Genomic DNA, 16,450 nt, shown 5'->3' with positions numbered 1-16,450 from the left:
CACACATAGGCTACATTGTACAGACTATTGGTCCCAGGCTACAAACCTGTACAGTATGTTACTGTAATGAATACCGTAGGCAATTATAGCATAATGGTAATAATTTGTGTATCTGAAACATCTAAACATAGACAAAATAATAGATTGGGCTATGACGTTATGGCAGCTACAATGTCACTAGGCAATAGGAATTTTTCAGCTTCATTATAATCTTAATGGGACCACTGACATCATATATGCAGTCCATCATTAACCAAAATGTAGTCATGTGGTACATGACTATATTTGGTCAACATTGATGTGTCTGTGAGGGTGCTTGTGGATGAGATTAACATTTCAATAGCTGAATAGATAAAGCTGATTGCTCTCCCTAATGGGGGTGGGCATCATCCAATCAACTGAAGGCCAAAAGTCTAAGTAAGGGGCAACTCCTACTGCTTATCTGCCTTGCAGCTGAGACCCTGTGTTCCCCCCTCCCACCCCCCCACCCCCACTTTTGGACACAAACTGAAAACATCATCTTTTCCTAGGTCATCTCAACCTTAAGAACATTCTAACTGGAATGACACTATTGACTCTCCTGGGTTTCCAGCTTGCTGACTGCAGATCTTGAGACTTGTCAGCTTCCACAATTGCACAAGCCAATTCCCTAAAATGTGTGTGTGTGTAACGTCTTAGTACATTCATGCTGCTATAACAAAATACCCGACACTGGGTCATTTGTAAATAATAAAAGTTTACTTCTCACAGTTTTAGAGGCTGGAAGTCAAATGTCAAGGTGCTGGCAGGGCCTAGTCTCTGCTTCCAAAATGGCACCTTGAATCCTGCATTTTTCGAAGGAGACAAATGCTGTGACATCACATGGTAGAAGGTAGAAGACCAAAAACGACCTACCTAGTCCCCTCTAGCCCTTTTATAAGGCACGAATCCCATCCATGAGGGAAGAGCCCTTATGGTCTACATCCAAAAGGCCCTACCTTTTAATACTATTGCATTGGAAATTAAGTTTGAACATGAATTTTGAAGGGGACACCATCATTCAAATCATAGCCTATAGATATAGATATAGCTGTAGATATAGACAGACATACACAGCCTCTTGGTTCTGTTTCTCTGGAGAACCCTAACTAATACAAATGGTATCTCAGGAAGTCTCACTTAATCTGAAATGGGAGGATAAATATAAATTAACAAAATTAAGAAAAATGCAAAGCATTTACAAAATTTCTGAATTGAAAGTAGTCCTGAGTGGTTAAAATTTAGTGCAAAAACCATTTTATGAATGTTATTTTACAGCTCCAGCGCAGTTATTAAAGGTTTTTAAGTGAGGTAATAATTTATGTCTATATTTTGTATTTTAAAAATATATGTACATTTTACTTGAATTTATATTTTAAAAAATAGGTCACTATGATCAGTGATTGAAGAACAGGTTAAAGGTGTTGGGTGGGTTGAAAGTGAGATAAGACAGGAAGAGGGGTAGAAGTAGGGATGGAGAGGAGTACACAAAATCTAGACAGGATTTGGAGGTAAAATCAGCAGAACTGGCTTATGGATGAGGAAAATGAGAAGCAAGAGGGAGTGTGAAGGATAATTCCTATGTTTGTGGCTTGGGAAATAGGGTTGAAACAACTGGATGAAGAGCAGAATTGTAGAATAATAACAGTGGTGAAATTTGGGGCATATTTATTTTTAAATGTAGCAATTCAAGTGGTGATTTCCAAAATAATTATATATAAGGATTTGAAGCTCAAAAGAGAGGTCTTAGGATATTTCTTTGGGAACCATAGGCTTATAAATGATATTCATTTGCATGGCAGTGGCTGAGATCACCTATGAAACAAACATAGATACAGCAGAAAAGAACACCTAGGACTGAGCTCTAGGTAAAAAATTTGAAGTGTGAAAAGATGAAAGGGTCACAAAAAATACTGAGAAATGATCAAAAAACAACATCAGGACAGTGTCATGCCACATAAGTCAAAGAAGAGGTGTAGAGATTGGAGAAGGCAAGAATGTTAAATAAAGTTATAAGAAGTGATAAGAGGAGAACATTTAAATTTGACAGAATAGACATAATTGGGGAAGGGAAAAAAACGTATTATAAAAGGATTATCATATCTAGTAGAGTAATTTAGTACACTAGTAAATAATCTTCTCAAGAGCAGTAGGATTATGCACAACCATCAAAGTAACAGACTCAAAGAAAGTCCAAAAACAGAAGAGAAGAATTCTATACATTATTTCAGAGATTGGCAACTTTTCTAAAATGGTATGTCAACTCTATATGGATCATTTTACTGTGAGCATTATTGAATATATTTTAATTTGTAATTTTTTGTATAGTTTTTACTGCATGGAAAGAAAAAAATTTGCCAAATTCCTAAAAAGTTTCCCTGAAAATCTTATTAAAATAAACCCCTGATTATGTTAATGTAATTAGGCCTGGAGTTATCTCCCTGCCATATACAGCTAAAACTGGAAGAAATATAAAACATAATAGTTCACAGACATTGAGACAACAAGAGATATAGGAGATATAGTACTGTTAACCCTGAGACAAAGAAAACAAATAAGGCATGCCTTATGCTTCTCCTGGCTCCCTTTGTAGAGACACTTTTTATCATGTTGTAAAGAGAGAGATCTCAAGCAGAGCATGGGTGTATCACTGATTTGAAGAGACAAAGATGAGAGTTTAAGGAGCCTGAGGCGACTGGAATTTGAGATGGAGAATATTGCAAAGGAGGGAGAAACCCACGGAAGGGATCAAGAACTCTTCTCAGGGGCCCCTTGAAGACTTTGGCTGAATAGTAAGCCATACATAAAGAGTGTGCAACTCAGTTGGTATGAGCAAAGACTTACATTTAGTAATTACATTAAATGTAAATGGTCTAAACACTCCAAATGAAAGTAAGGTGAATAATTCCTAGACCAGAAGACATTCATGTACAAATAGCAATAGTGAAGAGTCTTTTTTTTTCAACACATGAGAAATTCAGTAGACATCTCATAAATAGCATGCTTAGCTAAGAAACCTAAACTAGTTTAGATTATCCCTAAATAAGCTTAAAAACATTACTTGAAAAGATTAAGATGATCTGCAACTAAATAAAATGACTGCTAGAACAAAAGCCAACCATCTTTAAAAGAAGACAACAAATCCATATTCTTACCAATACAACATTGAAAATGTTTAGAATACAATAAAAAGCTTCTAAACATGTGAAGGATTAAAAAAAACAATAATAAAAATGACCCACATTCAGCAGAACAATCAGTCATAATAAACAGATTCAGAAATAATAGAGATAAGGGAGTTAGTAAAGACTTTTAAAATAGAATATCTGAAATAAAAATGTAAATGAAGTGAACTAACAGCAGATAGACATTTAGAAGAAAATCAGTGAACTTGAACACGTAGCAATAGAAACTATTTAAACTAAAGCAAAAACTAAAACACTGAAGTAAAATTAACAGAGCCTCAGTAACCTGTGAGACAATGTCAGGTAGTTCAACATCCATGTAATGGTAACCTTGGAAAGCGGAGCAAAGGAGAAAAAGAGAAAATTTATTTGAATAAAGAGGGGCTGAGGAATTTCCAAGTACAATTTAAAAAAACCCATAAACTCACAGTTCAAAAAAGCTCAATAAACCACACAGAAGATATGCACTTACAAAAAATAAAGCTACATCTATGTACATCATATCAAATCACTTGAAGCAAGTGATAAAGAGAAAAGCAATCATAAGAAAGCAACCACATCATCTAAAAAGGAACAACAGACATCTGAATTATACAATCCAGAAGATCTTTAAAGTGCTTAAGAACAAAACAAACAAACCAACCTGTCATACTTCAAGTAATCTAAAATGCAAGCAAAATTAGGCGAACAAAAGCTATGAAAGTTTGTTGCCAGCAGACCTACTCTATAAGTAATGTTGAAGGCAGTTTTTCAGGTAAAAGGAAAATGATAAGTGGTGGAAATTTGGGTCTACACCAAACAATGAAAACAGACAGAAATGATAAATGTGTAATCACATGTTAAAGAATTTTGAATCTTTCCTAAATTTCTTTAGTTTATAATTGATGCCAAATACAAAAATAATGGCAGTATTTATGGTGTTTATAACATATAGGAAATAAAATGTATGGCTAACATAAAACAAAGCTCATGAGAGGAAATGGAAGTATACTGTTCAAGGATTTTACCTTACATATAAGTGGTTACCTTACATATATGTTAAGTGATATAATATTATTGGAAGTTAAAATGTGAGAAGTTAAAAATGCATATTCTAAATTCCAAAACAAGTACTTAGACATTAAACCAAAAAAAAAACTAGCTTAGAAGCCAACAGTAAAAATGACGTAATTACTAAAAAATGTATAATTCCTAAAAAGAAGGCAGAAATTGAGAAATAAATAAAGAATAGCTGCACAAATAAAAAAGAAATAGCAAGATTATGGATTTAAATTAAACCCTATTAATAATTACATTGAATGAAAATGGTCTAAACGCTCCAAATGAAAGGCAGAGATTATCAGACTGAACTTTTTTAAAGCAAGGTATAACGGCATTCTGTCTAGAAAAAGCACACTATGAAAAAACATAGTAAAATGAGTGAAAAATATTTACCATGCTAACAATAATCTAAAGAAAATTGGAGTGGCTATTTTAATATCTTGCAAAATAAATTTTAGAAAAAGAAATATTACAAGGATATAATAACGATATTTTTGAAACTACATTGCATGTGTAGGTTCAAAATACATGAAAAAAGTAAAAAGTCCTCTCTGAATAATTCATAGTATAAGCAGACCTAAAATCAGAAAAATATTTAGTAGGCACGTGTAACACTGTCAACCAATTTGACCTAATTATCACTTATAGACCATTCCTTCCAACATCAGCAGAATACATACCCAATTTTGAATGGCCCATAGAACACTTAGAAACCATGTTAGGTGATACAACAAGTTTCAATGAATTTAAAAGGATTCTCATCATATAGAATATGTTCATCAACAATAAAATTAAAGTAGAAATCAATAATAAAACATATTTTTAAATTCCCAGATATTTGAAGATAAACACTACAATTCCAAATAACACATGGGTCAAAGAAGAAATTCCAAAAGATATTAGAAAATATTTTGAACCAAATTAAGATGAAATCACAGCACATTAAAATTTGAAGATTCGAGCTAAAACAATATGTAGAGGAAAATTTATACTTTAAATGTTTATATTAGGAAATAATAAATACCTAAGATTAATGGTCCTTATAATTTCCACCTTAAGAAATTAGAAAAAGCAGTACAAATTAACTCACGAGAAGGAAGGAAATAATAGTGGAAATCAATAAAATAGACAATAAAATAAAACAGAAAAAAATTAATGAAACCAAAATCTGGTTCTCTGGAAAACTTAATAAAATTAATAAGCTTCTAGTTATATTAATGAAAGAGAGAGAGAAGATACAAATTACTAATATTAATAATAAAAAGGAGATATTATTGCAGACCCCATAGAAATTGAAATTGCAACAAAGAATTATTAAAACAAGTATATGTCAAATAATTTTTAAGCTTAGATTAAAAAATAACCATATTTCTTGAAATAGACAAATTATAGAACTGACTTGAGAAGAAATAAAAAACCTCTAGCTATTTAGGCTGTAATTAAAAATCTCCCCTCAAAGAGAATTAAGGTTCAGATGGCTTTACTGGTGAGCTATATTAAATATTTAATGAAGAAGTAATGCCAATATGTTATAAATTATCCTATAAAGTAAAGGAGGAATGTACATTTCTCAACTCATTTTTATTAAAATTGGCACCAAAACCAAAGACATTATAAGAAAACTGCAGACTAATGTCCCTCATGAGATTAGATGCAGAAACACTCAAGAAAATATAATGTGTAAAAAGACAATACACTACATCAGAGAGTGGTTTATTTCAGAAATGCAAGGTTGGATGAGTTTATTATCAACCAATGCCATTCACCACATTGGGAGTTTGAAGGGGAAACTTAATGTAGAACAAACGTTGAAAAAACGTAATACCCATTCATGAAAACATTCTCAAAAAATAGCAATCAAAAAATAGCAATAGCAGTAAGAGACATACAGAAATAAAGCTTGCTCCCAGTTTCCCTTCTTCAAAGAAATAATTCACATCAACTGCTTTCTTTTCTTTTTCAATTTTTTTCTTCCATCTTCCAGCTCTAAGCTAAGAACATTATTCTAGTTGTTGGTTTGTTAAAGAACAAACTCTCTTTCTGCCAGGAATCTATGTCTTCTGGTTAGCTTCAGGCTGTAACTGCTCTCCTCAAATCTACCAAAATCCAACATTAGGCTTCTGGTAAATTGTAAAATGACAACACATTACTTCCATTCCTAAAGATACACTCCTTTGCAAGGTTACTTTACACCTTGTCCATCATTGAAGAGGAGTAGTCTGTATATCCATCCCTTGTTTCAGTCCTCATTACTTGCTTCCGACAATAGAAAACAGCAGAAATGAGTCAGTTCAAGCCCACGCCTCAAGAGACCTTATTTTCACTATTGCTTTTGGAAACCTGCCATGCCATGAGAACAAGTCTGAGCTATGCTGCTGGATAGTAAGAGACCATTTAAATGAGAACCAAGATGCTCTAACTTACAGCCAGCTCTTAGCTGATCTCAGACACTGAAGTAAGCTCTAGCAACTTGGCCCTCAGACACTGAAGTAAGCTCTAGCAACCTGGCCTACGTAAGAAGATTGTCGGCTGAGTCCAGCCCCAACTGATGACCTGAAATTAAAATAATGGTTGTTGTTTTAAGGCACTAAGTTTTCCATTTATTTGTGACACATCAAATGTTCTACTGATAAAAGTACCCAGTGGAATTTGCTTACAGGATTGCTTCTTTATCTTTTGGCCTCTAGTATCATCTCCCCAAAGTTGTGCATGTTTTCATTCCTCTTTCCCCTCTCCTTGTTTGCAAGTGAAAGTTGTCTCAAAATTTCAATTTTTTTTGCAACTTTTCCCTGCTAGATTACGTGTGTGTGTGTGTGTGTGTGTGTGTGTGTGTGTGTGTGTGTGTCTGATGGAATAGAACTAAAAAAGGAAGACTTCAATGAACCTAAAGAAGTAGTACTTGGCAGGGGATGTTGGCTCACACCTGTAATCCCAGCACTTTGGGAGGCCGAGGCAGTTGAATCACGAGGTCAAGAAATCGAGACCATCCTGGTCAACATGGTGAAACCCTGTCTCTAGTAAAAATACAAAAACTAGCTGGGCATGGTGGTGCACACCTGTAGTCCCAGTTACTCGGGAGGCTGAGGCAGGAGAATCGCTTGAACCTGAGAAGCAGAGGTTGCAGTGACCTGGATTGCACCACTGCACTCTAGCTTGACTACCAAGACTCCGTCTCAAAAAAAAAAAAAAAAAAAGTAGTACTTACGTGGAAATAGAAACAGTTGTTTTTAGTATTATCTTCAGCTTGATTTACACATTTTACTTATTTTTGATACAGGGCCTTGTAGCTGGCAATGCATAAATAAGGGCCATAAATAAATAATTGATATATTTTTGATATATTTTTCATTTTAATGTATATTTCTAAGGAAAGTAAAGTAAAAAATCAGTTTTATTTGAATAGTTTGTGTCGTTCTGGATTAATTTATACTGGGCCTTACTTGGAATCCATGTCTCCTGCCAGAGGTTGAAAATCCCAGATGTTCATGTTGAAACACCTAATCTGTGGTCCTTTCATCTATTCATTCAGTAAATGTTTATTCATTTCCTACTATTTGGTAGGCCCTATACTAGACTGAGGAAACAAAGATGAAGAAGATAGAGTTCCTATTTGCAGCATCTCAAAACATTGTTTTTAATAAAATTACTAGTGGAGTAAGTGACACTTTTGTTAGTAAAGCACTGAAATGTATAAATTATATTGTTTTAAAGATCTCTCTATTGGAAACTTACTCTTCTTTACTTATACTTTTATATCTGGTTTTAAGTAGGATAAAAAAGGGGAACAACATTACAGTCCTTGGATCTAATTCTAGATGTACCCATGAAATGTCTCACATGTGACATGCATCTATCACGTATTTTGCCACTGAAATAAAATCAAGAATTGTTGTGGGAAAGAAAGATGAATACGTAAATGAGTGAGTTAATAAGAGTGTTGTAGACAGGATAGCAGAACATACAGTAGCATTTAGGTGAAAAGACCATAGAAAAGGCTTCATATAAAAGATCACTCTTAATATGGGAGGCAAGCAGATGTCTGCTATTTGGACAAAATACTGGGGAAGGAGAGGCCATGGTAGGCATAGGGAGCAGCATTACCTAAGGAATAAAATGAAGATAATGAAGGATTTGGCATGAACATTAGCATGAGATGGGACATGGAGCAGAGGAAATGAGGGGTGGCAGCAAAAAACAGGATGAGAGATTAGAAAAATTGACTGGGGCCAAATCATAGAGAACTTATACGCCACGCCATGCTGACTGAACATACTCTGTAAATGATAGAGAAAATATTGAAGCATTCTGAGAAAGTAAATAGTGAGAATTAGCTTTATATTTTAGGAAGATTTATCTGGAGATATTTTGGAGGATAAATGAAATCCTAGAGTTAAGTGAAGCCCAGTTAAAACAAACAAACAAACAAAAACTCCTCTTACTACAATAGTGTAGTAAAAGAATGCAAGGGCCTAAAGTGATCTCAGTGTCAGGGAAGGAGGGGAATATCTATAGATTCATTAGTACTTAGTCCTATTGGAATGTGGCTGGTGACAGAAAAAGAACAGGCCCAGATGGTGCTCAGCTTTTGGACGTGGGGCATTAACTGAGTGAAGAGTGGTCTCATTAAGCACAATAAGAAACAGGCAGCAGGTTTCCAGTGATTTCAGAGGACTAATGAGGCCAGCTGACGGCTGTATTTACTTATCATTGAAACAGAATGTAGAAGAGGCTTTCTGGGATATCCAAGGAGAATGTTTCACAGGTATCTTGCTTCCCCGGTGCTGTACACTGGCTAGGCAAGTGCTTCATATAAACGTATGTTAATGCTGAAGAATCCAGCTCAGATAATAAACTAATGATCTTCTGATTCTTTCAGATGAAAACTTTTGACATTATGCACCAAAAGAGCATAGAGTCTACCTAAAATACTTGTAAAGGTCTCTTGCATTCTTACTATTCTGTGACTAATTACCCTGCTCTTTTAAGCAAGTTTCTGGAACTCACCTTTATATGAGAATGCTGAACTAGATGTTTTCTACATTTCCTGTCTGGCTGCTTTAACAACAAAATCTTTTCTGTGTTGAGCAGCTAAAAGAGACCTCATTATTGCATAAGTCCTAGTTGAATAGTCATTGTTGAATAAGACACCCTTTGCTGTCTAGGACAGCAAATGGGTATGACTATTTGAATAGAACAGGCAACCTAATTTTTCAAAAATATTATAGGAGGCTTTGTCAGTTGGAAGATTCTTCTTTATAGTTATCATGTCCATTCTTCAAGCATTTTGACACTAAGATATCTTTCATTTTTAGAAACTATTACCTCCAGAGTGCCAAATTTTAAATTTCCCAATAAAATAAACTGAGAGCAGAACTCAAATAACCAAGAGTACTATTTGACTATTCATCTTTTACGTAAAATAAAAATAAAACATTTTTCCTTACCCACATCTAATTTGGGGGCTGCCAAAGGACTCAAAAAACACCATTTTGCTTTTTATCAAAAACACCAAGGAAAAACCCTGAGGTTAATCTTGAACATTGAACAATGTTCTTGACTTTTTAAAGTTTTCTTCACAGGAGCAATGTGGGTTAAAGGGAAAGTAGTGTAACTGTGATTTTTTTTTTTTTAATGTTAATGCTCAAGGGGAATACCTTTGGCATCGCTGGTTCTACTACCATCAGGATATCATTTTCCTTTCCTTGTTCCTACAGTTGTATACATGAGAAAACCAGGACTTCATTTATGGTTTTGCTTCTTCTCCCCACAGGACTTGCCAATATTCTGCATTTAAATTTAAGGCATAAGTGAAATGGGCTGACTTTGGCTTAACTAAAAAGTCACATATTCCTGACTATATAAGAAAAATGTTGTATTGATTCTGATAGCCCACAGACTATTCAGTTTTGATTGATCCTTCACTCAAATACACTGCATGTTTTAAGCTCTCATTTCGCATTTTTGTGAAAGTGAAGTGAAGAGTTTGTGGCAATATTAAGTGTAAGGAAAATCTGAAGAGCTCTGAATTATCCTTGTTTGGCGTTGTTAGCCTTATTTGGGGTTATTTTCATGAACACAATTAAGTCTGCTATGGAAATAAAACACAAAACACTGCATTTAGTGATGAGTTTGTAAATAACAAAACTCCAAGTCACTTTCATTCTCAAGTGATAGTCTCTCTAAAAGGTAGTTAGGGACCATATAGCTGAAGGAGTTTGGCCTTCCAAATATGTTGGCAGTTCTTGGCCTCCACTCAGGTTCTGGCTGGTATGAAATTTGTTTTTCTTCGAAGGCTGCTCCAAGACTTCAGTAAAATGATTTGTATCTGGGTCTGTTTTGTTTCTCATGTGGTATCATACTCCCTTGCACAGACTTTGCCAGGAATAACCTCTGTTGGAAGGAAAGGGAAAAGGAGGAGGGAAAGAGGGAAAAGGGAGAAACAGCATATCAGACTGCCTTTATATTTTGGAATTTTGATAAAGAAAGCAGAATTCACTGTGAAATTCACTGAAACATTCCATTGCCTAGATAATAATAATCAAATATTTTAGAAGAAGATTGAAAGGATATAGCTTCATGGTTATTAATAGAGGGGTATAGTATTAGGCCACAATGTGATTTTCTGCATCAAAAGAGAGTAGATTAGGCTACACTGATGGAAATACAGTGCCTGAACCAGAGACTGCAGTCTCTCTGGATGCTGCTGCTTTGAAGGATTTCATTTAATCCAACTACCACCATCTAAAGAGGATGGTGACATATTAAAATGTATCTGGAAACAGTCATCCAGTAGCACTAGCTCGGAGGACATGATATTTCAGGAAGACTGAAAACACAGACTCAAGAAAAATTATGTTGCATTTCTGAAAGTGTGCTGGGCTGATCACCTGAGTCAGGATAACATGAGTTGCTTTTTAAAATGCAGATTTTTGACTTCACCTGAGAATTCGAGAATCAGAATCTTGAGGACCAGTTCTGGGGTAATGTGCTTCTTAAAGAAGTTTTCCAAATGAGGTTTATGCACATAAGTGTTTGAGAAGCCCTGGAATAGATGAACCTGAGGGCAAGCTGCCAGATAAGAAGGTAAGGCACAGGGTCCAAGGCATTGGTAAGGTAAGGCATTGGTCCAAGGATGGAATTCAACCACAGGGAGACAGATTTCAATCTAACAGATCTAAAATCATGAGCACTTTTTTATCACACTGTTTTCTTCTTTACACTCTCATTTCTTAGCAAAGTACATTTCACTTTATGGGTTCTAAGGAAATGTGTGTGGAGGGGATGAATGAGTAATTCTAATTAGAGAACCATATATTCTTGTTTGATAGGGCAGTTCTTGATTTACAACTGTTAAGCCAGTGTCCTTTCTAGTTTAGCATTTGTCCTGGATTTCTCTCTCACTCTCTCTCTCTCTGTGTGTCTCTCTCTCTCTGTCTCTCTCCTCTCTCTGTCTCTCACTTGCTCACTCACTCTTGCTCTGTCTCTCACTCTCACAAAGTATTATTGTTATTACTAGTGGCATTAAAGTAAGAAAGGGTAGATTTGACCAACTTCTACTTTGTATTTCCAGCTTCTGCCATGAGTTTACTACTATTTGTGAGGTGAATGCAGGTGAACAAAGTTCCTACTTTTAACATGTGGTTAAATCTGAAAGGTGACCAGCAGTGACTCTCTCTCTCTTTTTCCTATCATTCCAGTTGTAACATAATTAATATTTACCTTTATAGAACGGCATATGGAAAGTTCACTGATATAAGAAGTACCTTGGAATCAAAAGAGCTCAGGGTAGCTGTTTAAGTCTGTTTGCACTGCTATAAAGGAATTCCAGAGTCTGGGTAATTTACAAAGTAAAAGAAATTAATTGGCTCATGATTTGGCAGGCTGTACAGGAGGCATGGCCCCAGCATCTGCTTAGCTTCTGGGGAGGCCTCAGGAAGCTTTCCCTCATAGTGCAAGGCAAAGTGGGAGCAGGTAGATCACATAATGAGTGAGGGAAAAAGAGAGAGGTGGCAAGTCCTCGGACTCTTTTAAACAATCAGCCCTCACGTGAACTCACAGAACAAGAACTTACTCATTACCACAGGGAGGGCATCAAGCCATTCATGAGGGATCCACCTCTATGACCCAAACACCTCCCTCTAGGCCCACCTCTAATATTGGAGGTTACATTTCAACATGAGATTTGGATGGGACAAGACATCCAATCCATATCAGTAGTTACCTCTATCCAGTCTCAAATGGTAGAGACAGCAGCAAATGCTGCTACTCCTGTTAGCAGCTTGGTATACCAACCTGCATGCCATGACCCATGCTATGGCCTACAAGGTACACCAAGTTGTTATGCCACCAGTTAGCAAGACCAGAGGAAAGTGTGTAAAATTACAAATTAAGTGTAAATAAGTATGCACAGGAAATAAAGGACAATAGTTCTGCCAAAGAACATAGAGCAAGCAATTGGAAGGTCCTTGTTACAATTGTTTTGTCAGAACTTTGTACCATGTTAATCAACTATATCGTTATTTACTGTTTGTTAATTCTATTTTGTTTTGTAATAAGCCCCTATAGCAGTAATATACTGAAAAAAATAAAACTGTGTATGTAATGAACATTTAAGTTCTGAATTTATTTCTCATAAAATATTTGTTGAAAGTTATCATCCACATAGGGGCCACAGTGACATCACTGGCCATATGAAAACCAGAATACACAAATCTTCTGAAAAGCTTTAATGTCTAATTAAGTTGAACTATACCAAATTGCTATTTTGTAGGTCCAAAGCAAAGAGTTTTAGTACTATCATATAATTTAACCTAATGCTAGTTATTTTAAGATGATAATTGCTTTTGCTTTTGCTTTGCAATTACCATCTTAAAATAACTAGCATTAGGTTGACAGATGGGACCTAATTAAACTAAAGAGCTTCTGCACAGCAAAAGAAACTATCGTCAGAGTGAACAGGCAACCTACAGAATGGGAGAACATTTTTGCAATCTATCCATCTGACAAAGGGCTAATATCCAGAATCTACAAAGAACTTAAACGAATTTACAAGACAAAAACAATCCCATCAAAAAGTGGGCAAAGGATATGAACAGACACTGCTCAAAAGAAGACATGTGGCAAATAAACATATGAAAAAAAAGCTCATCATCACTGGTCATTAGAGAAATGCAAATCAAACCCACAATGAGATACCATCTCATGCCAGTTAGAAAAGAGATCATTAAAAAGTCAGGAAACAACAGATGCTGGAGAGGATGTGCAGAAATAGGAACACTTTTACATTGTTGGTGGGAATGTAAATTAGTTCAACCATCGTGGAAGACAATGTGGTGATTCCTCCAGGATCTAGAACCAGAAATGCCATTTGACCCAGCAATCCCATTACTAGGTATATACCCGAAGTATTATAAATCATTCTACTATAAAGACACATGCACGTGTATGTTTATTGCAGCACTGTTCACAACAGCAAAGACTTGGAACCAACCCAAATGCCCATCAATGATAGACTGGATAAACAAAATGTTGCACATATACACCATGGGATACTATGCAGCCATAAAAAATGATGAGTTCATGTCCTTTGCAGGGACATGGATGAAGCTGGAAACCATCATTCTCAGCAAACTAACACAGGAACAGAAAACCAAACACCTCATGCTCTCATTCATAAGTGGGACTTGAACAATGAGAACACATGGACACAAGGAGGGGCATATCACACACAGGGGCTTGTTGGGAGGTGGGGGGCTAGGGGAGAGAGTACCCTAGAACTTAAAGTATAATTTAAAAAAAATTCTCAATTCTATATTTTTCTGCATTAAAACTTATAAATTTTTCACAGGTGCTATGTTTTTGCCTCCATTTAGAGTGTTTTTCTTCAATATATGCAAGTTCTATTAATAATTCTCTTAAATATTTCACCTAATTTCAATGCTGTAAACTTGTAGGCCTTCTCAATTTCATTCCATTATAACTTAAAATATAAGTTTATCCAACTAAAAGTAGGAATTTGATCAGATCAGTCTTCTCACTATTCAAGATTTTTCAAAGTGCAATTGTAAAATTTCAAAATAAAGTCCTGTAGAGAATTTGAGCTCTCATGGTTTAATTTGTTCAGTTACCTTCTTACTTTTGTAGAAATAAATTTCAGTGTCTTTGGTTTGTGAATTTTGTTTTCAACTATTATAATTTTCTTGAATGTATTGAATTATTTTAAAAATATTTTTTGAATTTTTTGATTAAAGATTTTAATTGATTAAGAAAAGTGTGATAAAAAGTTAGAAAGCTTACTTACAAAAAAATTTCCCTGACATTAAGGATATTTAGGTAATTTTAAAAGTAGTACTTTAGTGGCTCAACAATTCTAATGCTAGATTGATGATGGGCAGCAAGGACAAAAGTGCATGTTACCATATTGAGCTAATTTTTTATTCAACATATCCTTAATGACAACATGTTTGTAATATTATTACCCTATGAATATATAAAAGTATTTGTAAATTTTGGTAGCTACAGATTCTCCCTCTATTATAGAATATCCCAGTTTGTATGCAATTATGAATTATTCATATGATATAACCAGTTTCTGCTCGCAGGTTTCTTAATTTGCAAAGAATATTGTTTTTACTGCAATAATCTCCTTCTCCAAAATGTATATTCACATTAACATTGCATTTACCATTTGTGAATTGGATACTTCTCATTGTAATTCATTTAACTGCTTTTCTAGGTGAAGCATCTAATATTTACTAATATAAAATTAACATCATTTTAATGTTTGCAAAGTTTTGTGAATGAAGTCAATACTAACTTTTAGTAAAGCATAAAAATAATCTTAGAATGAAGAGTAAGTTAAATTACTTTATAAAAACAGTCATTTGATTAAGTGAAAAGTCAGCCTTTGAAGAATGATTTACAAATGGACTTTCTTCCATTGTTGGCTGATGTTAAATTATCATCGTTTTTTATTAGTTCAGTATTTTTTTATTATTATACTTTAAGTTCTGAGATACATGTACAGAATGTGCAGGTTTGTTACATAGGTATACACATGCCATGGTGGTTTGCTGCACCCATTAACATTAGGTATATTTACATTAGGTATATCTCCTAATGGTATCCCTCCACCCTCCCCCCACCCCACAATAGGCTCTGGTGTGTGATGTTCCCCTTCCTGTGTCCAAGTGTTCTCATTGTTCAATTCCCACCTATGAGTGAGAACATGCGGTGTTTGGTTTTCTGTTCTTGCGATAGTTTGCTGAGAATGATGGTTTCCAGCTTCATCCATGTCCCTACAAAGGACATGAACTCATCCTTTTTTACAGCTGTGTAATATTCCATGGTGTATATGTGCCACATTTTCTTAATCCAGTCTGTCACTGATGGACCTTTGGTTGGTTCCAAGTCTTTGCTATTGTGAATAGTGCCGCAATAAACATATGTGCATGTGTCTTTAGGGCAGCATGATTTATAATCCTTTGGGTATATACCCAGTATATACCCAGTAATGGGATGGCTGGGTCATGGAATTTGCTTTAAGCTATTGAGCACTTCAGCATGTGTGTATGTGCGTGCGCATGCGTGCACACATGCATGCCTGTGTGTGTGTGCATATGTATATTTCTTAATGATAAATATCTTGATACATAGAGAAAGCTCAATTTATTATATCAACAATTTAAAATGTATTCACCATAAAATAAGCTTTGCAGAAGAATGCAGGTCATTTCATGAAAAAATATAAAATATTAAAACTATACTGAAAATAACACATTCTTCAGAAAAATGCCAGTGATACATTTTCAGGTATACAGCTGTGAAACTAATACAGGAATATGTACAAAAAATTAAACAGATATGTAATTTTTAAATGTTCAGATAATGATTATAATGAGACATTTTTAAATTTTGCTTTAATTTACAGGGACCTTGTTTTTGTTTTTTAAAAAATAGTTTTCCAAATAGTTTTTGAATATAACTATTTTGTGGGTCCACCAATTTACTAAGATTGATTTGTCAGTCAGTAAACACTGCAAAAATTATATAATTTAATGAGTTTCAGTGCTTTCATTCTTTTGCTCTCAAATGTATCCCAGTTTTGACGATGAATTGCATAGTCATCTTACCTTTAATGGTTAGTGAGAGCTGTATTAGACTGTCACAGAAAGTAGTGAGCTTCCTGTCCCAAGACATTCTGAGGA

The sequence above is a fragment of the Macaca nemestrina genome, chromosome 3 (genome assembly GCF_043159975.1).
Source record: "Macaca nemestrina isolate mMacNem1 chromosome 3, mMacNem.hap1, whole genome shotgun sequence".
Classification (NCBI taxonomy): domain Eukaryota; kingdom Metazoa; phylum Chordata; class Mammalia; order Primates; family Cercopithecidae; genus Macaca; species Macaca nemestrina.
This window is presented reverse-complemented; position numbering follows the sequence as displayed.